Genomic DNA, 24,622 nt, shown 5'->3' with positions numbered 1-24,622 from the left:
GGATGTCAAGGTCGGAGAAGACCCCCACGTCAGAAGCAGAGGTCGGAGATGGGGAGCGTGCACAGACGTCTGTGCACACGGCCACCAAGGGATGGCGGCGGTGGCGGCGCAGTGGGCCGGGGCCGTCAAACCCTAGCGTAGGGGGCCAGGAGAGCTTGAGGTCGTAGATCGATGAGCCGACGGTTGGAACGGGGGAGGTCGGGGTCGGAGATGGGGCTGCGGTGGGCTGGCTGTACGAGAGGCTCTCAGACCCTAGCCGCGTGGCGGCATGGGGATTGCCGAGGATGGGGCCTGGGGGCACGAAGATGGAGTGGCGGCGTTGGTGCGGTGGCTTCATGGACTGCATCAGCGGTGGAGAGGTCAGGGAGGAGGAGGCATCGGCGGTGTCGAAAGAAACTTTGGCAAGCTGCCGGCGATGTAGAGGAAGAGTAGCGCCCATACATAGAAAAATTTCAGCTTCCCGCAGGCTCTAGTTATATACTGGTGGTCATTTGTAGGGGTGGCTCCTAAGTTAGCTGCCCCTACAAATCGATTTGTAGGGGCGGCTCCTGAGTTAGCCGCCCCTACAAATATTTTTCAATTTATTTTAATTACTAATTCTGTAATTCATTCATATATAAAGAACACAATGTAAATTTATATATTAGTTCTTTATTATTCTATATATATAAATATATGTATATGTAAACAATTTTATTATATATATAGATATAATTCTATATTTTCTTCTTTACAAAAACAATATTTTAAAAATTGAAAATTTGAATTTCAAAACAACTAATAGCATTTTAGAACACTAAATGACCTCAAATAAAAATTTTGTAAACATCAAAGTTGTAGAACTCATCAAAATGTACAACTTATATTTTGGTCATCTTTTTATTTGACAAAATTTGAAAAGTTCAAATTTTGAATTTCAATAAATGGCAACTTCAAACAAGATTTTGAAACCTTAAATGATTTCAAATAAGAAAGTCATGAACATAAAAGTTGTTGAACACATCACTACCTACAACTTTTATTTTGGTCATCTTTTCATTTGATAAATTTGAACAGTTCAAATTTTGAATTTTAATAAATGGCAACTTTAAACAAGATTTTGAAACCTTAAATGATTTCAACTAGAAAAGTCATGAACATAAAAGTTGTTGAACACATCACTATCTACAACTTTTATTTTAATCATTTAACAAAGTGTTAGTAAACATTGTTCACAAATCCACATATCACTCATAGTTTCATAAACTATACGAGAGACATGTTGATTTGTGAACAATGTTTACTATCACTTGGTCAGATAAAGAAATGACCAAAATAAAAGTTGTAGATCTGGATGAGTTATACAACTTTGTTATTCATAACTTTTTTAGCTGAAATCATTTGGTGTTTTAAAATCTTGTTAGAACTTGTCATTTTTTAAATTTGAAAATTTAAATTGCTCAAACTCTGTCAAACGAAAAGAATGACCAAATCAACATAGTAACTTGATAGGGCATGATTTTAGAAAATTTTAAGAAAAATCACAATTGTTCATGATGATCCATGATGAACAAGTGTGATTTCTCTTTTTAATCTGTGGCTAAAACTTGTAACTAGTTTTCCCCCCTCATACTATCTCCAAATGTGATGGTTTTTTTCCTAAAATTTTCTAAAATCATGCACTATCATTTTAGTCTGGTCATCTAACTTGGACACTAATTTTGGACAATTCAAATTTTGAATTTCAGAAAATGATAACTTCAAATCTGATTTTCAACCATTAAATGATTTTAGCTGTAAAGGTGATGAATATAAAAGTTGTATAACTCGTCAAGATCTCCAACTTTTATTTTGGTCATTTCTTCATTTCATAATGTGTTAAGTGCTTGTTTTAAGTGTTTCAATAGTAATCCGAACATGTTGCAGTAGTAATAAGCACATGTTTCAAGTGTCTACGTGTTACAACTATTTCAGTAGTAATAGAGTGGATGTTGCAATAGGTTTATCTGGATGTTGCAAAGGATAGTCTCACACACAGGCATAAATGTAGTCTCACACACATACATAAATATATAGTCTCACACACATACATAAATATATAGTCTCACACACATGCATATATGAAGTCTTAGAAACACACACACTTACACAAACAATCCGCGTTCAACAACTAGCTAGCCCACTGTAATGACTTTTCCCTTGACACCTTTTCGTTCCCATGGCAATATGTCTTTGGACAGGTTCTTTTCCACAACTCTGATCTTCTTAGGAAAGTCTGTGAATAGCTACATCTCATCGTAGTTAATGTAAGCTTCAACATCATCCACACTATCAACTCCGATAATGTGTTGTTTCCTGGAGGCAACCACGTGTTTTGTCTTCTTCTTCGGGGGGAGGTTACTTTGTGGATCAGGCATATAGAAAACTTATGCAACACATGAAACGAGCACCCAAGGGTCATCTTGGTAGCCTAGATTCTCGAGGTCCAGGACTCTCAATCCAATCTCATTCAGTTATTGTTGTTTGATCCAGCGGCATCGAAACAGGGCCACCGTTATATCCCTTCCATAGTCAAGTTCCCATATCTCTTCAATGATGCCAAAGTATTGGATCTTTCGCCCCACTCCATCGAGAGCTTCTATTTGAACGCCGCTGTTTTGGTTCACATATTTACTATCCTTTGTGTGGGTATAGTACGTGTACCCATTGATGTCATAAGCTTTTCAAGATGTCACTTGTCTCAATGGTCCCTCTGCCAACCTACTGATGGTAATAGAGTCTATGGTTTCTCCAGGCGGTATGTTTTGGTCCTTCAACCATGTAGTTAGTCGTTGCTTGTACTATTTCATGACCCAATCATCTGAACGACCATTTCTCTCTGCCATAATGATAGTCAAGTGTTCATCAATGTACGGTTGCATCAGTTGTGTACTCTGCAAGACACTATAATGCGCCCGGCTCACTTTTTTGTAATCATGGTCGATGAACACTTTTCTATCACTGGTGCCCTTCCCAGCCAGCCTACCCTTGTGATGAGAATCAGGTTTACCAATCCCTTTCTGTACTTTTAGGTACTCATGATAGCACTCGATGACTTCTTCAATACTGTAACCCTCTATCATGGAGCCCTCTGGGTATGCTCGATTATGCACGTATCGGCTTAGAACCGACATGAACCGCTCGTATGACCACATTTCATGCAAGTAGCAAGGGCCCAGCGCCTGTATCTGATGAACCATGTGAATCATAAGATGTGGCATTATATAAAAAAAGCAGGAGGTAAACACATCTCTAGTTGGTTTGTGTCTCCACCACAAATTCATGAAGGTCACTCAGCTCTTTCTTGACAATCGTCTTCAGTGAGATCTTTGAAAAGATGTAGCACATGCGGGTGATGGCCATTTTCAAGAACTCTGGCTTTATAGCCCTGATTGCAATAGGTAGAAACACTGTCAGCATCACATGACAACCGAGGACATTTATCTAGTGACTTTAACATTTCGCCATGAAAAAGGATACATTGGTTGGGCCATGCATGGATTTTTTCAAGCCCCATTGTCAATGGACTTATGACCTTCTTCGCTTGGTATCTGTTGGCTGGAACCGAGTTTGGTTGTGGCAGCACCCATGACAGGAGATGCAATAGATCATTGAAACTATAGTCTGACCAGCCGTACCTAGCCTTCAAGATGAGTAGCTCAAGCACAAAACATAGCAAGGTCCAATGTGGCGAACAACCCTTTTGAACACCATACACAGTCTCCTTCGATGCTTTTGTTACCATTTCTAAATTTTCTAGACCTTTCGGGCTCTTTTAGTAAAATCTCTGGTCCAAGGACCCGAATCATTTCCTCCAAATCATCTTCATCATCATCGTCGACATTATCAACAACCATTGTTTCATCATGATGAATCCACACTGTGTAGTCCTCAACAAATCCTCGCACAATCAAATGTTCTCTGATGATACCAACATCTATCCATGCCATAAGGTTCTTGCAATCTTTGTAGGGACAAATAATTGTATCCTTATTCTCTGTCAACGTCGCTGCATGCTTCTCTGCGGCTTCAGTAAATTTGTCCACCTCTTCATGGAAACCTGCCTTGAACCTTAATGAACCATACATCCAAGACTTCTTGTACTCAATCTTTTAAAACACAACAATCAAAGAAAATACATTAAAGGACTACTAATAAAGATATATATGTAAAGGAATCAAATTAAAAATTAATTACTTGACAATAATTCTATATACTTCATATATATATAAATATAAATATAAAATAAAATTACATGAAGCATATCAAACACACACCATGGTAGAGGGTAATTAATTAATGGTCTATTTATCAATAAATTATTAAAAAAATATTTATTAATTAAAATAAATAATTTCAAAGGCAACAATTTACAACAATTAATATTTTACCCACTACCTTTCATGCAAACCCTATTCTAATTTCATGAAACATAAATTTACAAAATTAAAATTAAAAAAAAAATCCTAGATCTAGATCTAAATCTACATGTACATGAAACATACATGAAACTAGGGTGTAATCTCAACTAAAATCAAGCTAGATCGACTAATAAATGGTGTAATCTCATTTATCTAACTAATTTACACTAAGAGCTTCAAAACTAGAGTCTAATTTGCTTCATACAAAGCTCAAGCACCATAGAAAAGAGAGAAAAGCAAAACTCTAATTACGATCACTAACCAACCATTAAAACTTCAAATAAAGGCTTGGAATAGCATTTTCTTACCTTGTGCAACCTCTCCACCAAAGTATTTGAGATCAAAACCTCCCCCTCAGTAGAGCAATTTTTTAGAGGAGCCCAAGGCCTCCCAACCTTTTTTTGCTTGGGTTGGAGAGAGTGGCCTGATGTGGAAGAAGGTGGCTGCTATATATACAGCGGACATTTGTAGGGGCGGCTGGTAATTCAGCCGCCCCTACAAATGGACACGGCAGAGACGGCTAGTAATAGTTGCCTCTACGTACCAGCCGCCCCTACTGTGCCATTTGTAGGGGTGGCTGCTGTGCTGGAGTCCAAGCACGCCACTGTAGGGGTTGCTCCAATGCCAGTCGCCCCTAAAAAAAGCCCCGTTGCTACAGACTGTTTTTCACGTAGTGAATAATGCAAAGTTCTCACTTGTGCACTAGGCTCGTCAATACATGAGTTTTTTAAGAAAAAAGTAAAACCATATAAGTCTTCAGGGTACATTGCACAGTCATTTACAATGACAGAAAAGTGCACTGGCAAGTAAGGGTGAACTGGCATCAATACTAACAGGTAGGAGAGCACGTGCACACTTGTAGTTATCAAAACGGAACCACTTATGAGAAAAAAAAATCTCGGCACATCACAACATGAGTTTTCAAAAAGATTTTAGGTCCAGATTTGAAATGACAGGGAGGCGGATAAATACTAACAATTAGGAGAAGCAACCAGGGAATACGCACTTGTCATGAATAACCACATCATTACATGAATAATAACATATTCACATTTTATTACAAAATCTAAGAAAAGCCATAATAGCTACTGCACATATGACAAAGCTCATGACTAATGCACTTCTCATGAAAAAACCCTAGGCCTCCAAACACACCACAAGAAAGATCACTTAGACCACATCTACCATCTGTTCTATCAAATCTAAGTACAGACCCCATGAAAAATCCAAGTACATAGTATAGGGCACCAACACACATGTAGTACCGAAGCTGGACTGAGAGTGAAATTCAGTAGGAATTCATACAGAATGGCAGGGAAATTCCCAAAAATGAACCTAAATGCTTAGGAAATGTTAATGTACCTACATTTTGTGGCGCCCAAATTGGAGATCCGCCACTTCGATCGACTTGGATTGAAGCTTAGCAGCGACTGATTCGTGGAGGAGACGAACTAAACAGAGGCGAGATTCACCAATAGTGACAGATCTGCCATGGATTCGTAAAGTGAGATTCAATATGGAGAACATGTAGGATTAGAAGGGCATAAGAAATCGAAACGGTGAAGAACAACAAACGGATGCGAATGGGGGAAGGGGAACGATGATGACGGACCCAAAACGAACATCTCCACCACCGCGGAAACCACCGTAGGTAAGGCAACCTCCCGTCGCAGCTCCTCACTGGAACACCAAACGCGGCTCGATTCGAAGCTACAAATCATTCATCTAGCCGGATTCGAAGGGCCAGTTCACAGTCTGCTGCGAAATTGACAGTGATTTGAAACCTAGCTTCTACTAGATTCACTAGGGATCGGAGCCCCATTGATGCGAGATTCACTGGGATTAGAATGGGCTAGTTGAAGAAAAATGGGATGGAAATGTTTACGCACCTTACAAACCCATGGGAGCCTAGGGGAGGTGGAACATCGCAGGCAGCGGGATGCCGAAATCCACCAGATCACCACCCTTCTTGAACCATCGAGGTTCCTTCTCCATGAACCATGGGCGATATCCTCCCTGTTACCTCCGTCCACAAGCGCTCGTCAACGGCGTCCACCCAGATTCGAAGGGCTTTTCCCCCTTGTCACCGGCTACTCCTAGATTCGTCGGGGATTGCAGGGCGTAGCTCCGGCTGCTGGATTCACTTTTGAATTTTGTGCGGGATTGGAAATGAAATGGGAAGACAGAGAACGAAAGGGAGGAGAGAGAACAGAGAGGAAATGGGGAATCGATATCTGAGAAACGTTGATACTTGTGGTTTGCGGGCCATGTCTGCTTCGTTGTGGGTTCGTGGCTGCATCCGCACAGAGAGATCGGACGGTAGCAATGGTGCGCATTCCTCAGCGCTAACACGCGTGCGCTCGTAAAATAGTATTTTGGATAAATATATGCAGGGAATTCACATAAATTATGACAAACCAATCATAGGAAAATGTATCCCACACTTTTATTCTGGTGCATATTCATATTTTACATGAAATGTCTTTAACTGAGCGGAGCTCCCATCGTTGCACCACGCCCTCACCAATGGAGATCTCCTTGACAAGATCCTTCTCCGCCTCGGATGCCGGAGCTGCCTGGTTAGTACCGCACTCACCAGCAAGTGTTGGCCTTGCGGCGCCTACACTCGACGTGCCTACTTGGGGTCTACGTCTCCAGTGGAGGTATCTCTGGCTTGAAGTTCATCCCGCTTCCTGATGCCTGTAGCCCGGAGGTGAGTGTTGACTTCGGTTTCGGCGACTCGCCGGCATCGAACGTTTGCGACTGCTGGAATGACTTGGTCCTCTTTGAGTTCAGTGGCGAGACCTTCCACATGCTGGTCTCGCCGTGCGCTCCCCATTGTTGTACCCTATCATGGGTTAGGTCATGGTGCTCCCACAGTTGTCGCAGCTATCTCCCTTCTGGAGTACCGCCATGTGATGATCCTCCCAGCCAACCACGGCGACGACGCCTTGTGCAATAAAGGTTTTCCTTGTATTGAGATATACTCCCACAACAACACAATCCAAATCCCCTAAAAATCATTTAATGTCCCCACATAGAAAAAGAGTGACTAATTTAGCAAAAAAATAAATATATGCAGGGAATTCATATAAATTATGACATACCAAACCAATGAAAATGTATCCCACACTTTTATTCAGGTGCATACATAGAAAAATAATATTCAACCACAAATATTTTTTACCAACTGATGCTCGTGTCACTGCAAATTGTGCTAGACATGTTGTGGCCATGCTGCTGGGGCCTGCATCATCGTCAGCCATGAGGTCATCGCCTTCTCCTCGTGAGCCAGCAGGCTGTTCCCGCTCTGGAAGATGACCGCCTTTGGACAGCAGCAGTCGCTGCAGGCTGTCGACTCCCTCGTCGCCGATGGCGGCACCAGCATCATCGAGGGGCTGCGGAAAGCTGCCAGGATAGTGGAGGACAGGCAAGCCCGGAACCCGGTGTGCAGCATCATCCTGCTCTCTGACGGCGTGGACTCCTACAACTTCCTGCCACGGGACGGCTCGGCGCTGGACTACGCGCGCTCGTCCCGCGCTCCATCCTACCCGGGAGCGAGCACTACGTCCCAATCCATGCCTTTGGCTTCAGCATGGACCACGACTCCAGGGCGATGCACACCATCGCCCAGATGTGTCCAGCGGCACCTCCTCATTAATCGACGTGGTGGGGTCGATCCCGGACGCCTTCGCGCCGCGGCAGCCTCCTCTGCGTGGTGGCGCAGGAGACGCGGCTCTGCGTCGAGTGCGCCGACTAAGGCGTGCTGCTGATCATGTCCATCATGTCTGGCAGCTATGCCAGCGGAGTGGACGGCGACTGCCACGGCGCCTTCATGCACATCGGCCGCCTCTACGCCAACGAGGAGAGGGACTTCCTCGTCACCGTGCGCGTGCCGCTGTCACGCGTGTCCATTGCACTCGTCCGGCCGAGCTGCACCTACCGCGACACAGTCACCACGGAGATGGTGCGGGTGGGAGGTGACCCAGTGATTCTGCTCCACCTGGAGTTCCCGGTGACCGCTGGGATGTCCCTGCACCTGGAGCGCGAGTGGCACCGCGTCCACGCCACGGAGGACATGGCCGTGGCGCAGGCCGCCATGGAGGAGGGCGACCACTAGTAGAGAACAGACCTTTGATCCTCGACCAAAATGGGCTCTAGTCCCGGAATTTTTTGCACCCGGGACTAGAGATATCGTTAGTCCCGGTTGGTGGCTCCAACCGGGACTAAAGGTCCCTGCCCAACGGCTACTGCGCCAGACAGAGGTGGCAGGGACCTTTAGTCCCGGTTGGAGCCACCAACCGGGACTAAAGGTATACTTTTACTCCCGGTTGGTGGCTCCAACCGGGAGTAAAGGTCTACTCCCGGGCCGTGGCTGCGCCCGGGGTTGGAAAGTTACCTTTAGTCCCGGTTGGAGCCACCAACCGGGACTAAAGGTCTCCCCTTTATATCCCGGCCGTCTCCTTCCTCCCCGAGCCCGAGCTCAGCATATTTTGAAGCTCACTGCAGTAGTGTTCTTGCTTCCTCCCTCCCTCCATTGTTCCTCCATCCATTCTTCGATTCCTCCGTCGATTTCTTCGATTTCTCCGTCGATTCTTCAGTTGTAAAGGTTACCAATCTCATACTCTCATTTTCACCATTGTCTTATCTCATTTTGTTCACTATATATATATATGGTTCTTTATTGTGGTTTTTTTCATTTGTAAGCAATTTGAGCTCAAAATCACTTCAAGCTTGTATATTTACATGAAAGAAGGTTAAAGTAGCTAGTTGAACTTGCGGACCGTGTTCATCTCGGCGACCATGTTCTCTGCCGAGCGGTAATGGACGTCAAGGAGGAGCTTTGATTCTACGAGGGAGAGCGGCAACGGTCGTGGAAGACCGTGTTCCCTTCCTCATAGAATCGGAGCTCTTCCTTGACCAAGTACGGTGCCGTCTGGTGGAGAAATGCTTGCCGAGATGATCACGTAAGCAAGTTCAACTAGTACGGATGGTTATTTATTCACATGTCCCAATATCGTCGCAGTAGTCTGTCAATCACCGTACTTTTTATTTTAACTTTCTATGAAATGAAAAACTTAGAAAATAGTTAGAAAATTATAGAAAATCCGTACTTGTTGAACTAGCGGACCGTGTTCATGTCGGTGAGCATGTTCTCTGCCAAACGGTAACGAACGTTAAGGAGGAGCTTTGATTCTACGAGGGAGAGCGACAACGGTCGTGGAAGACCGTGTTCCCTTTCTCGTAGAATCGGAGCTCTTCCTTGACCAAGTACGGTGCCGTCCGGTGGAGAAATGCTCGCCGAGATGATCACGTAAGCAAGTTCAACTAGTACGGATGGTTATTTATTCACACGTCCCGATATCGTCGCAGTAGTCTGTTATGTGTGTACACTCCCATTCTTCTGTTAATTTGCGGAAATATCATGTGAATTACTTACCTGCCGCAGTAAAAGACGAGAACACAATGACCATTAAAAATATCATTATTTAGAGATCTAGATAATTTTATAGTTTCTTAATTTTATTTGTTTATAAAAGGAGAAATTTATAGTGTATTAAAAAATGAGTATAGAGAGTAGATGGCAACTGCTTCCGGGTCATCGGCCTCTCATGGGTTTCCAAAGCGACTTAGGCCGGGCCTTCCTCTCATTCCATGCGGCAAGTGTTGTGATGAGACGAAGATTGTGATGGAGTACCGAGTGAAGAAGGAGGGTCCCAACAAGGATCGTATCTTCTACAAGTGTCCGGATCGCAATGTGAGTTATTTTATCGTATTTAATGATTATGGTTAGTTTATACCTATTTTCATGATGGTTGTGATTAAAGTTCTAATTTTTTGTTTTAATTTCAGTGGGATGGCAGTGGACGATGTTCAGGCTTCTACTGGGAGAAAGAGTATGTTGAACTCGTGCAAAAATATCTTGCACAACAGACAGATACGGCGGCTAATGAGGCAGTGATCCAGCCAAAGAAGCCCAAAGATGTTGCACAATCGGGGGATCTGTCTGTTTTAGTTGAGATTGGTCGCAAAATCCTTATGCTCCTGAAATGTATTTTAGCTTTAGTTCTTTTAGTGGTAGTTGGGATTGTCTACATTGTAGCGATTCTTTCATAAATTTGTATCTTTTGTGGTGGCACGCATGTTGTATAAATAATTAATTATGATCTAGGTTTTAATATGATATTTATGTCATGTAATGCAGATGAGCCGTCATTGGATGTATAATGCTGATCGCCGCTCCCAAGAGTTCATTGACGGCGTGCATTCTTTGTTACGTGCGGCCGAGGCAAACAAACACGACAGTTTCATGTGTTGTCCATGTGCCATATGTAAGAATACGGTGGAATATCCTTGCTCAAGGACTCTTCATTCACACTTGTTCAAGTCGGGTTTCATGCCAAACTATATTTGTTGGACAAAGCACGGAGAAACCGGTGTTGTAATGGAAGAAGGTGAAGAAGAACAATGGGACGACAATGATATTATTCCTGATGGTGTGTGCTTCAATGATACTGCAATGGGAGAAACTGAAGAAGAGGTAGCCGCAGAAGATGAGCCGGCTGATGATCTTTCTCAGGTCATTCGTGACGCACAAAGAGAATGTGAAAGTGAAAAGGAGAAGATCAAGTTCGAGCGAATGCTAGAAGATCACAAGAAATTGTTGTACCCAACTTGTGATGTAGGGCAGAAAAAGTTGGGAACCACACTAGAATTGCTGCAATGGAAGGCAAAGAATGGTGTATCTGACAAGGGATTTGGAGAGTTACTAAAAATCCAAAAGAAGATGCTTCCGAAGTACAATGAATTGCCCACCACTACCTACGAAGCAAAATAAGTTGTCTGTCCTATGGGGCTAGAAATAGAGAAGATACATGCATGTCCTAATGACTACATCCTGTACCATGGCAAAGAGTACGAGAAATTGGATGCATGCCCAGTATGCCATGCGTCGCGGTATAAGATCAGGCGAGATGACCCTGGTGATGTTGAGGGCGAATGTCTGCGTAAGAAAATCCCTACCAAGGTTATGTGGTATGCTCCTATAATACCACACTTGAAACGTCTGTTCAGAAACAAAGAACATGCAAAATTGTTACGATGGCACAAAGAAGACCGTAAGGTAGACAATATGTTGAGACACCCTGCTGATGGGTCCCAGTGGAGAGCAATCGACAGAGAATTCCCGGAGTTTGCAAATGACGCAAGAAACTTAAGGTTTGCTTTAAGTACAGATGGTATCAATCCTTTTGGAGAGCAGAACAGTAGTCATAGTACTTGGCCTGTTACTCTAAGTATCTACAACATTCCTCCTTGGTTATGCATGAAGCGGAAGTTCATTATGATGCCTGTGCTCATCCAAGGCCCGAAGCAACCTGGCAATGACATCGATGTGTACCTGAGACCACTTATTGACGAACTTCTCATTTTGTGGAATAAAGAAGGTGTACGTGTGTGGGATGAGTACAAACAGGAACACTTTGATCTGCGAGCATTGTTGTTCGTAACAATCAATGATTGGCCTGCTCTAAGTAATCTTTCAGGACAATCAAACAAGGGATATAATGCATGCACACACTGCTTCGGTGATATTAGAGGTGTATTCTTGAAAAAATGTCGAAAGGTCGTGTACCTTGGCCATCGTTGATTTCTTCCTGCAAATCACCCCGTAAGAAAGAAAGGCAAGCATTTTAAAGGGAAGGCAGACCACCTGACCAAGCCTCGCAACCGAACCGGTGAGGATGTACTCGATATGGTCAATGATGTCAAAGTCGTCTTTGGAAAAGGACATGGAAGCCAACCTATTCCGAAAGACGCTAACGGTCACGCACCCATGTGGAAGAAGAAGTCCATATTTTGGGACCTACCCTATTGGCAAGTCCTGGAGGTCCGTAGCTCGATCGACGTGATGCACCTGACGAAGAATCTTTGTGTGAACCTGCTAGGCTTTATGGGTGTGTATGGAAAGCCTAAGGACACATATGAAGCACAACAGGACCTGCGTTGTTTGAGAGAAAGAGACAACCTGCATCCAGAGAAGACAGATGATGGACGCCATTACTTACGTCCTGCTAGCTACACTATAAGCAAAGAGGAGAAGGAAATCATGTTTGAATGCTTAAACAACATCAAGGTACCATCTGGATTCTCCTCGAATATAAAGGGTATTATAAATGTGCCAGAGAAGAAATTCTGTAACTTAAAGTCCCATGACTGTCACATTCTCATGACGCAATTACTTCCAGTTGCATTAAGAGGAATTCTACCTCCAAATGTACGTCTAGCCACCGTGAAGCTATGTGCATTCCTCAATGCAATTTCTCAGAAGGCAATTGATCCAACTGATCTAGCTAAACTACAGAATGATGTGGTTCAATGTCTCGTTAGCTTTGAGTTGGTGTTCCCTCCTTCCTTCTTTGATATTATGACACACCTCCTAGTTCACCTAGTCAAGGAGATTTTCACTCTCGGTCCTGTGTTCCTACACAACATGTTCCCCTTAGAGAGATTCATGGGAGTCCTGAAGAAATATGTTCACAACCGTGCTCGCCCAGAAGGAAGCATCGCCAAGGGCTATGGAACAGAAGAGGTCATTGAGTTCTATGTTGACTTTATTCCCGACCTTGACTCGATTGGTGTTCCTAAATCGAGACATGAGGGGAGACTAAGCGGAAAGGGGACACTAGGGAGGAAAACATATATTGGTACGGATGATGATTATTTCAATAAAGCGCACTACACAGTTCTACAGAACTCCTCTTTGGTAGATCCGTATATTGAGACACACAAAGATCTCTTACGATCCGAGTTTCCAGGGAAGACTGAAGCTTGGATTACGCATAAGCACATGGAAACTTTCGGCGGTTGGTTGTGAAAAAAATGTCAAGGTGATGAGAGCATCCATGAGTAACTATATTTATTGGCTATGCAACCATCATGGCATATCGTCACATACAAAGGGTACGAGATAAATGGGAACATATTCTACACAGTAGCCCAAGATAAAAGGAGTACCAACCAAAACAGTGGTGTCCGCATAGATGCCACAGACCCGAATGGGAATAAGCAGACATATTATGGACGCATAGATGAAATATGGGAACTAGAATATGCACCTACTTTGAAGATCCCATTGTTCAAGTGCCAATGGGTCAAGGTGACCGAAGGCGGGGTAACAGTAGACAACGAGTATGGAATGACAACAGTAGACCTTAGTAATATTGGGTACAAAGACGAACCATTCGTCCTTGCCAAGGATGTGAATCAGGTGTTCTATGTCAATGATATGTCTACCAAACCAAAAAGAGGGAAAAACGATAATGACTCAACCAAAGAGCCAAAGCGCCACATAGTTCTTTTAGGGAAAAGAGTCATCGTGGGAATTGAGGACAAGTCGGACATGTCAGAAGAATATGAAAAGGATGACCGAATTCCGCCCTTCAAAGTGAACAAAGACCCTAGCATCTTGGTAAATGATGAGGACACTCCATGGTTACGAAGCGATCATAACCAAGGGACATACGTAAAGAAGAAGTTCACTGTTGTGCCCACTTGATGATATAGTGATTTAATATAGTGTGTGTTTGAGATATTATGTAATAATTGTGAATTCAGATGTTTATTATGTCATGTTTCAAATTAAATCAATGTTTGATTTGGTGGGATTTCTCTCTCAAAAAGGTAAATTAGGATACTGAGTGATGAAAAATTATAATATTAACGTTAAAATGATGTGAAAACAAATTTCCTGTCCAAAACCAATAGTTTTAATAATTTTAATTAAACACTACATTTTTGCATTAACGAAATAATAAATATTAGTTACATTATGTTTTATAATTCTAATAAAAAATAAAAATAGTTAGGTTATAGATTTTTCCTATGTGCAATAAACAAAAAGAAAATTCATATTTTTAACAAAATAATTTTATGCCTTTTATTTAATTTACTATGTATTTAACAAAAACTATTGCATTTCTATTGTCTTTAACAAGACTATTGCTTAAAACAGGCAGGAAACGAAACTGCAGGCCACCTTTACTCCCGGGTGGGAAGCCCACCCGGGAGTAAAGGTGGGCTGCAGTTTCGTGGCCCGCCAAAAAAAACCCTTTACTCCCGGTGCGTTTTACCAACCGGGAGTAAAGGTTACTCCCGGTGCGTGTTACCAACCGGGAGTAAAGGTATACCTTTACTCCCGGTTGGTAACACGCACACCTTTACTCCCGGTTGGTAACACGCACCGGGAGTAAAGGACCTTTACTCTCGGTGGGGGGATGGCACCGGGAGTAAAGGGGCGTGGCATATATATACCACTGCCATCTTCTTCCTTGCGTTCTTCGCCGATTCCTCTCCCCTGCGCCCACGCCACTCGGCCCGCCACACCGAGGACACCGCCGCCACCCCGCCCGACGTCGGTCGCCGCCACCGCCTCGCGCGCGTCCGCGGTCCCCACGCCACCCCGCGCGCCGACGACCTCGCGGCGCCACTGCTGCCCGGCCGCCCCGGCCAGACGCGCGGCCACACCGGTACCGTACGTTCTTCGCCGATTCCCAAGGTACGCTAGCTGCTTGCTCCGTTCCATCTCCAGGCTACACCGTGACGAACAGATCGATCATGATGAGGAGCACGCTGTGCTAGCTTGCTCGATCTCGGATCCGCGCGCCGATCAAACACATTTGATCAGACTGCAGTTGATCATTGAAGATTTCACTTCAATGAACATAAAAAACAGTGATATCCATCATAAAAAGAAAGATCTTATAGGTTTGGTCGAAATAGTTAGCACTTCGCTAACTTTCTTGTATTTTGTTTATGGTTAATAAAGTGCTGGGAAGCAATGCTCCATGATTCCAGTTAAAAAAACTATGATAATTTTGACCAAGTTCATATAGAGAAAAATATCATCACTTATCATACTAAATAGATTATACTGTGAAATTATATTACATGATAATAAACTGAATGATACTAATTTGATATCATAAATAGCAAAGTATTTTTTTATAAATTTGATCAAACTTAAAACAATTTAATTTTGACTAAACAATATAAGGTACTTTTTAGCCAATGGGGTACATTATTGCATATATGTTAGTTTATCATTATTGCGTTTCTCTGTATACGGCGGAGCACCGCCGCCCTCGTTCGCCCTAGGGTTTAGGCAGCGGAGCACCGCCGCCCTCGTTCGCCCTAGGGTTTAGGCCGGTTCCGCTGCCCTCGTTCGATCATTTTTGGCATGTTGTTGTGAACCTCTTCGGGAGTAATTCTCTCTGGTTATATTAGCAATAAGACACATATACTTACATTTCATAATGACTTATACTTACATTATCAGCATAGAATTTTCTCATATGATGAATGACTACATGGTTCACATGGTTTATACGTCATTTGTATTCATATGCATGTATATATACGTCACGGAGCACCGCCGCCCTCGTTCGCCCATGCGTTTCTATGTATACGGCGGAGCACCGCCGCCCTTGTTCACCCATGTGTACAGACATATATACGGCAGAGTGGAGCACCGCCACTCTTGTCACACCGCCCTTTCTCGTGGCCTAGTTGATCAACATTCGTATTATCGTTATCGTTAATGCTAAACAATTACACCAGGGCGAACCACGCTGTTAATGCTAAACAATCACACCAGGGAATTGTTCGTAGATTTTACGCATGTAAGCAAAGATTTGACGTACTATATATTGGTTTTGTTTTTTGAAGCTAGATGACCGACCCGAGAAACATGGATGATATCCAGAGGTAATTTTGGGATCTCTAGCAACTATATATACACACAAACATGATGATTAACTATATCTGATGACGTGGCAAATTTTTTATTGGGCAGTGTTTGGAAAACCTTTATTGAGAAGCAACACATGGAAAAATGCAAAGCGCCACTGAATGTAATCCCTTTGAAAGTAAGTCCCCTGTATCGCATCATCTTTATTAATTAAACATATAGCTTTCACCGGATCACCAGATTGGATGACAAATCTTTTTCTCGTAAAGTGGTGTCTGAGGCAGGAACAGGGGAACAACTACTGTGGTTACTATGTTTGCAAGTTTATCAAGGTGCTCTCCCAAAGAACTCCTACAGAGAGACTCAAAGTACGTTAAAAATACACTATATATTCATTTAATTATTATTATTGATTGTGTTACTATGTCTTTATATATATATATGTACATATATTAATTTATTTTCCTTTAATTCAAACCTGTAGACTCGATGGTTGGAGGAAAAGGTCATACGGCAAGACCAAATCAAAGCAATTCAAGAGTCTATAGCCGGATTTTTTAATGGGCAGGTCATCGATTCCAAGGGCAAGTTCTACTTCGACCCAACACTGCCATTGAAGCCAAGCTAGAGGATGAGAGGAAACTTTTTATGTCACAACAACTGTATGCAATCTTTTGTAATATATGCACATGAAATAATATAATGTAAAATACACATATGCATGCATGCATGTAAATATATATATGATGCATGCATGCATATATATATATATATATATATATATATATATATATATATATATATATATATTTCTATGCTTGAATTGTGTGATTTAATACGTTCATTGTGCTTGAACCGAAACATACTATACGCGCGTATAAATGTATAATTAGCAGCGTACAATACGACTTCGAAAACCTATTTTGAAAACAAAACAAAAAAATGAAAAGAAAAGAAAAAAGAAAAAAACCTTTAGTCCCGGTTCGTATTACCAACCGGGACTAAAGGTGCCGGCCATCGTGGCATGTCAGGAGGCACCTTTAGTCCCGGTTGGTGTTACCCACCGGGACTAAAGGTCCTCCTTTAGTCCCGGTTCCGGACCCGGGACTAAAGGACCCCCCCCCCCCTTTAGTCCCGGATGCTTGCTCCCGGGTGGGGAACCGGGACTAGAGGGGGTTCCCCACCGGGAGTAAAGCTTGGTTCTCTACCAGTGGACTACACCTGCGCGGCTTCTGGAGTCGTGCACGTCGCTGTCCTGGGACCAGCAAACGCAGGCGCTAGTGGCCGAGCGGCGGAGATGCAGGAGCGCGCGCTGAAACCGCAGCTGTATGAGGGGTCTGGCGACGCCTACATCCTGTCCGGGCTGAGCTCCCACTCATGGCAGCGTGCCACTGTGCTTGGCGACTCGACTGAACTCACGGGCCTCGTCCACAGGTACCAGACGACGTCCATGGTGGACATGCTCAACTGGTCACAGGGGCTTTGGATCGCCTTGCAGTAGAGTGCTGGCGGAGGGAGCTCCGGGAACTGAGTGGTGACTATTATGTGGGCAACTATGATGAAGATGGTGACATTGACTATCGAGTGGTAGAAATAGGAGGCCAAACACAATGGAGAAAGATTTTCAATTTTTAAAAACCACATCGGATTCCTTCAGGCAAAAAATGTTTTTCCTGTATTGAGATATAAAACCAAGAAAAATGTATCCCGCACTTTAAATCATGTGTGCTTGCTGCTACTTTTCATACCAACCCGCTGAGCCACATCAAAACAAAAAGATGTTCACATGCTAATCCTTTATGTACCGACGCACCACCTCATGGCACATCTAGCCACAACGAAACAAAATAAATGTCCGCTTGCTACTACTTTCTATATCAACTAACCGCTCAGGCCACACTAAAAAGAAAAAGTTCACTCGCTACTACTTTAATACAAAAGGTGTGGTAGGGGCCATGACGGTGGGCTGGAAGTAGCCTTGGCTTGCCAACAGCTGGATTTTTTTGGTTTTTTTTATAAAACTATTACCCCCGGTTTGTATTACGAGCCGAGGTGATCTTCATTTCTAAAGTCGATTTGAAACTAACAACAAGGGCGAAAACCGGTGATGGGAACTTTTGAATCAACGGCGATGACATATCTGTAGTTGTGAACTTCCGATCTTGTATGGTTCTATGTAGTAAGAGATTTAGTTCTGGTCCAAACCACATAAGAGTTTCTATAAGAGATGTTTTTAAAAGTTCCATGTTTGGCTTTTATATCATATTATATGCAATGACATTACAGGTGGATGTAGTTCTTGTGATGGCGCGATGCATCACAACATTCCCAATTGTAGATCTACACAGTGGGTAGGGCTATTGGTAGACAGTGATGTGCCAAGGATGTCGTGTGCTGTGGAACTGAGTGTTGAATATGTGGGCAAGTATGACGAAGATGGTTACATTTACGATTGAGTGGTAGAAAGTGGTGTCCAAACACAATGGAGAAAGACCTATCATTTTCAAAACCAAATCCGATTTCTTTCCACAATAAATGATTTTCTTGTATTGAGGTATACTCCCACAATAATACAATCCAAAGCCCCTATAAATCATTTCATGCCCCATAAAAGAAGTTACTAATTTAGCAAATAAATAAATATATATATGTAGGTAATTCACATAAATGTTGACATACAAAATCAAGAAAAATGTATCCCACATTTTTAATCAGGTGCATACATAGAAAATTCATATTTTACCACAAAATGTTTTTTATGTACCGATGCTCATGTCGCTGCAAATTGTGATGGACATTTTTGGCCATGTTGCTGGGGCCCGTATCATGGTCAACTACGAGGTGGCTCCCATCGTTGCAACACGCTCCCACCAACGGAGATCTCCTTGATAAGATCCTTCTCTACCTTATATGCTAGAGCTAAGTCTTTAGAGTCATGGTCACCAGCAAGTGTTGGCCCCACAGCACCTCTACTTGTCGTGCCTACTTAGGTCTCTATCTCTAGTGGAGCCATCTCTGGCTCGGAGTTCATCCTGCTTCCTGATGCCTCTAGAATGGTGGTGAGTGCTGAATTGGGTTTCGGGGACTTGCTGGTGCCGAATGTTTGGGACTGCAGAAACGGCTTGGTCCTCTTTAAGTTCGGCGGCGAGACCTGCCACCGCGCTGGTCTCCCTGTGCGCTCCCCACTGATGTACCCTAACATGGACAAGGCCATGGTGCTCCCGCGGTCACTGCATCCTCGCGCTCAATCCGCTCGGCAGACGTGTCATTCTGTCGACGCTTTTCCCCTTTCCGGCCCCGCCCCACGGTGGGTGGTCGTCATCCATTACTACAGTAGCAGTTTTGGCTGGTGGCCAACCAGTTCACCTCCGCCAAATCGTCTAGGTAAATCTGGCTTAACAGAGGCAGACATATGCTCACTTGCATTAATGAATTAAAAAAATAAAAAACAGCAATCCCGTCGATTGGCCCGCCTAGCCGATCCACAGGGCCCGCTGAGCCCATCGATGAGCTATTGCCGCTCGCAGGATCATCCGTGGCACTGCTTGATTTGCGCATCCGCCACCGTCAGAGAGGCCCGCACGTGTGCCATCACCTGAGAAGCCCACGCTCGCCAGATCCGTAGTCGGTGCGGCCTCGCGTGTGAGCCATCGCTGGATCTGGGTGGCCGTGGTGATGCCGCACCGCAGTTGAGCGCTCAGCTTATCTTGCCGTGCACACAGCCGCTCCACAGAGCTGCTCATCATCGCCTAGGGGATTTCAAGAGTATTCATTGAATAATCGTTATTTTTACCAATAAAAGGTATTTTAAGGTACAATCAATCATACATGTTAAAAAATAAGGCTGAATCAATCCATTTGTTTACCTTTTGAAATTTTGAATACACGTTCTTCGAATCTTGGCCCAACGTTTGGTCGCGCCAATTTACGGGATCGTCAAAACCTGGCGGTGAGCGAGCAAGCAACGCCACTCTGATACCTGGATGCCTCTGCCAAGCTCTCGTTCCGTATCTAGTGCCGCCTGATCCGTGAGGGCTAGGGTTTTGTGGTGGGTTTGGGGATCAGTGGCAAGGCACCATTTATACTGCCACCCGAGTTGCTGTGTGGTGACGTGTGTGGGGGAAGTGTGGGCAGATTTGGAAAGTGGTGACGGGATGATGGTCAGCGTGACTTGTGGTGGCGTTCGGTGTGACGAGGTGGGAGGGATGCAAGGGAACTATAGTAACGTGAATCGCTGCGCGCGAAGAGGAAGGACATAGGAAGGTCTTGCGATTTGAACTTTCTGCTATGTGCAAATTGAATCACTTGCAAAAATCAAGTATTTGTGGACTTGTTTGGAAACAAAAAAAATATTTGTTTAAAATGTGTTTTCTTCTTGTATCCACCTGATTATAAGAGCGGGATATATATTACGGGACTAGGTGTGATATGCAATCTTTGTACATGCCACCATGGGGAGTAGGTGATCGCGCGAATCATCAAACCTTAGAAGAAAAATCTTGTATCTTCATTGTTCCTAGTGTTTGCGTATTCTACACTTGCTCTTTACTTTGTGCAATCTCGTGCCTGCGTAGTCGTTTTGCCCACTTGCTTGTTTGCCTCATGTAGTTTTTGTTGTTGTTTGAGTAGCTTGCTAGTTCTACTGGCAGCTTGTTAATTACCATGATCACTAGAATTGTGTAGGAGCTTGTGAATGACCTTGGTTTGGTTTTGATAATTGAGTGATAACCTAGGTGGACTAATATGTGTTGGATGTGAGATACATAGGTGCTTAGTCCATAGCAACACTTAGAAAAAACCTAGTGCTCAACCATAGTCGGGTGACTCAAGATGATTATGGCCAAGAATGGACGTTTTCCTTTTCTTGAGATATACACTCACAACAGTACAATCCAAAGCCCCTAAAAACATTTAATGCCCCCCATAAAAGAATTTACTAATTTAGCAAAAATAAAAAAATACACATATGCAGGGAATTCACATATATTATGACAAACGAAACGTAGGAAAATGTATCCCACACTTTTAATCTGGTGCATATATAGAAAAAAAATCATATTTTACATTAAATGTTTTTAACCCAGCGGGGCTGGGATCATTGCAACATGCCGCCACCAACGGAGATCTCCTTGACAAGATCCTTATAAGCCTTGGATGCCGGAGCTCAGTCGTTAGTGCCGTGCACACCAGCAAGTGCTGGCCTCGCAGCACCTCGACGGAGCTGGTCTCGCTGTGCGCTCCCCACAGTTGTACCCTAACAAGGACACGGACAAGGCCATGGTGCTCCCATGGTTGCCGTAGCCATCCACCTTCTCGGAGTACGCCCATGTGATGCTTCTCCCAGCCGACCACGATGACGATGCCTTGTGCTACCGCTTCAGCGTATGCACCTAGGAGTCAGACAATAAGGTCGTGGCACTGGTGTGTGTCCTACGGTCCGGCTCCTGGGCCATCCGCTGCATAGCCATGGGTCTTCTCGATAAGTCAACGGTCCATATCCTGCCTACTATTGTGCTCGCCTGCGGCAAGATCTATATGGTGACCCAATACATCCTAGGACTAGATCGACCTCGCCAAGGAGAGATTCTTCATCGTCGATCTCCCTGAGGGTGCAGCGCTTGATCAGTACCCAGGCAACCTTGTCCATTGCCAAGGGAGGACTCTGTCCTCAACAACTTCCATGTGGATGGGGCGAATTGAACAGGCTCAACGTCTAGGTCCGCAGGATGAATGATGACCGTGGGCATGGCAGCAGCACCGACAGGTGGGCGGTGCTGGGGACAACATCCCGTGCCACCTAAGCCGATTCACTGTCGCTGAATGCTACGGGGAGATAAGGCGCTGCAGACTGTGTGGGAGTGCCTACTAGGCTCCACAAGGAGCGTGACATCATTGTCGGGCATGAGGTGGTGCGCCCTCGAGGAAGATGGCTTCCCCATGGAGGAGCACGAGGTGGTCGGAGCCGAGTGTGCTCCACAGGCCGGCGGCCCAAAACGAGCGTGGCCAAGAATGCCACTGCAGCTGTCCACGTACACAATACCAATTAGCAAAACGAGCCCGAGGGTAAAATGATTGGTATGGGAAAGTTTAATGTGCTGAACACTTGGTCTGGTAGGTTGGGGCTAAGTTGGCAACACACAAGAAGTCAGGGGTTATTTAGAGGTTTCCACTTTGAAAACAAAATCTGATTTCTTTGGGCTATAAATTTTTTTTGTTTATTGAGATATACTCCAACAATAATACAATCCAAATCCCCTAAAAATCATTTAATGTCCCCCCATAAAAGAAGTTACTAGTTTAGCAAACATAAATAAATATATCCAGGGAATTCACATAAATTATGACAAACCAATCCTAGGAAAATGTGTCCCACACTTTTAATCTGGTGCATATATAGAAATAAAATCATATTTTACATGAAATGTCTTTAACTGAGCAGAGCTCCCATCGTTGCACCACGCCCTCACCAACGGAGATCTCCTTGACAAGATCCTTCTCCGCCTCAGATGCCAGAGCTGCCTGGTTAGTACCGCACTCACCAGCAAGTGTTAGCCATGCGGCGCCTACACTAGACGTGCTTGCTTGGGGTCTACGTCTCCAGTGGAGGCATCTCTGGCTTGGAGTTCATCCTGCTTCCTGATGCCTGTAGCGCGGAGGTGAGTGCTGACTTTGGTTTCGGCGACTCGCCGGCGTTGAACGTTTGGGACTGCTGGAACGACTTGGTCCTCTTCGAGTTCAGTGGCGAGACCTTCCACCGTGCTTGTCTTGCTGTGCGCTCCCCACTGTTGTACCCTATCATGGGTTAGGCACTGGTGCTCCCACAGTCGCCACAGCCATCTTCCTTTCGGAGGACCGCCATGCGATGCTCCTCCTAGCTGACCACGGCAACGACGCCTTGTCCTACCGCTTTAGCGTCTGCACCTAGGAGTCAGACAATAAGGTCATGGCACTGGTGTGTGTCCTACAGTCCGGCTCCTGGGCCATCCGCTGCATAGCCACGGGTCTTCTCGATAAGTCAACGGCCCATATCCTGCCTACTATTGTGCTCGCCTGCGACAAAATCTATATGGCGACCCAATACATCCTAGGACTAGATCTACCTCGCCAAGGAGAGATTCTTCATCGCCGATCTCCCTAAGGGTGTGGCGCTTGATCAGTACCCAGGCAACACCTTGTCCACTGCCGAGTGGAGGACTCTGTCCTCCACCTCTTCCATGTGGATGGGGCGAATTGAACAGGCTCAAGGTCTAGCTCCGCAGGATGAATGACAACCGTGGGCATGGCAGCTGCACCAACAGGTGGGCGGTGCTGGAGACATCACATGCCACCTAAGCCAATTCACTGTCGCTGAATGCTACGGGGTGATAAGCTAGGCCGCAGACTGTGTGGGAGTGCCTACTAGGCTCCACAAGGAGCGTGACATCATCTTCGGGCACGATGCGGTGCACGCAAGACGTCAGGGGTTATTTAGAGGTTTCCACTTTGAAAACCAAAGCTGATTTCTTTGGGCGATAAATTTTTTTCATTTATTGAGATATACTCCAACAATAATACCATCCAAAGCCCCTAAAAATGATTTAGCAAACATAAATAAATATAGAATTTTACTACAGGCAACGCGTGCAGGAATTCCACCATCCGACTGCACACTCTATTTTGGGAAATCAACCAACGCGCTTGCCCTATATGGGAAGAAGCTGAGGCGGGAGAGCTCCACGTGCTTAATGCACGGACGCGCGCCAAAAGAGCGCAGCTCCCAAGCCAGGCCCACAAAAAAAGTAGATTCACCAGTCCATCTTCTTCGACCGTAAGCATTTTCAACTTTTACATGGTAACATGTATTCCCCACCAGTTTGGATCTAGAAAACCTCAAGTATCGTCCAGAAAACCACAGAACCCAAGATGATCAAGAAAATCGCATACATCCAACATTAAGCAAGTGTGGAGGCAATGAACAGTAACATGTATTTGATGTCAGACTAATGCATTTTCTTTGTTTCTTCCCTTCGTATCTCCACTCCAAGATTTCTTCCTGTTTCGATTCTTACTGGTTCCCTTCATATCTTCTGTTGACCATGCATTCAATTTTCATTTTGGATTATTAGCTAACTAAAACTGCTTCAGTAGCAGAACTAAATTGCTTGTAACTGTTGAAGAAAATGCTTTGTATAGGGCTTGGTGTTGAGGCAAGTCCATGTACGGGAATTCATCGACAGGACCATGACCCTACAAACAAGAGGGAAGCCATTAGGATGTGGGATAGTCAATTTACTAGATTCTAGTTGAGAACCAAACAAAAGCAATGTTTGACTGAAAATCTGAAAGAAACAATTGACCAACAGAATTGTGCATGCCATTGTTCATTTTCTAAATAAGGAGTCTTGTTCAGTAACCTTCCAACAGGAGAGCCCACTAGCTTTTAAGGTTTTCTATGTGA

The 24,622-nt window shown here is 44.2% G+C and overlaps 2 pseudogenes; both read left to right on the top strand.

Moving 5' to 3' along the window:
• The first annotated feature begins 6,965 nt into the window (after nt 1–6,965).
• On the top strand, nt 6,966–17,686 carry LOC136543217 (E3 ubiquitin-protein ligase WAV3-like; annotated as a pseudogene).
• Nucleotides 17,687–21,930: 4,244 nt separating this feature from the next.
• Nucleotides 21,931–23,517, top strand: LOC136543216 (uncharacterized; annotated as a pseudogene).
• The last annotated feature ends 1,105 nt before the right edge of the window (nt 23,518–24,622 follow it).

This window comes from Miscanthus floridulus, chromosome 3 (assembly GCF_019320115.1).
Source record: "Miscanthus floridulus cultivar M001 chromosome 3, ASM1932011v1, whole genome shotgun sequence".
Taxonomy (NCBI): domain Eukaryota; kingdom Viridiplantae; phylum Streptophyta; class Magnoliopsida; order Poales; family Poaceae; genus Miscanthus; species Miscanthus floridulus.
The sequence above is the reverse complement of the archived record's forward strand: the minus strand, read 5'-3'. Positions and strand labels throughout refer to the sequence as shown.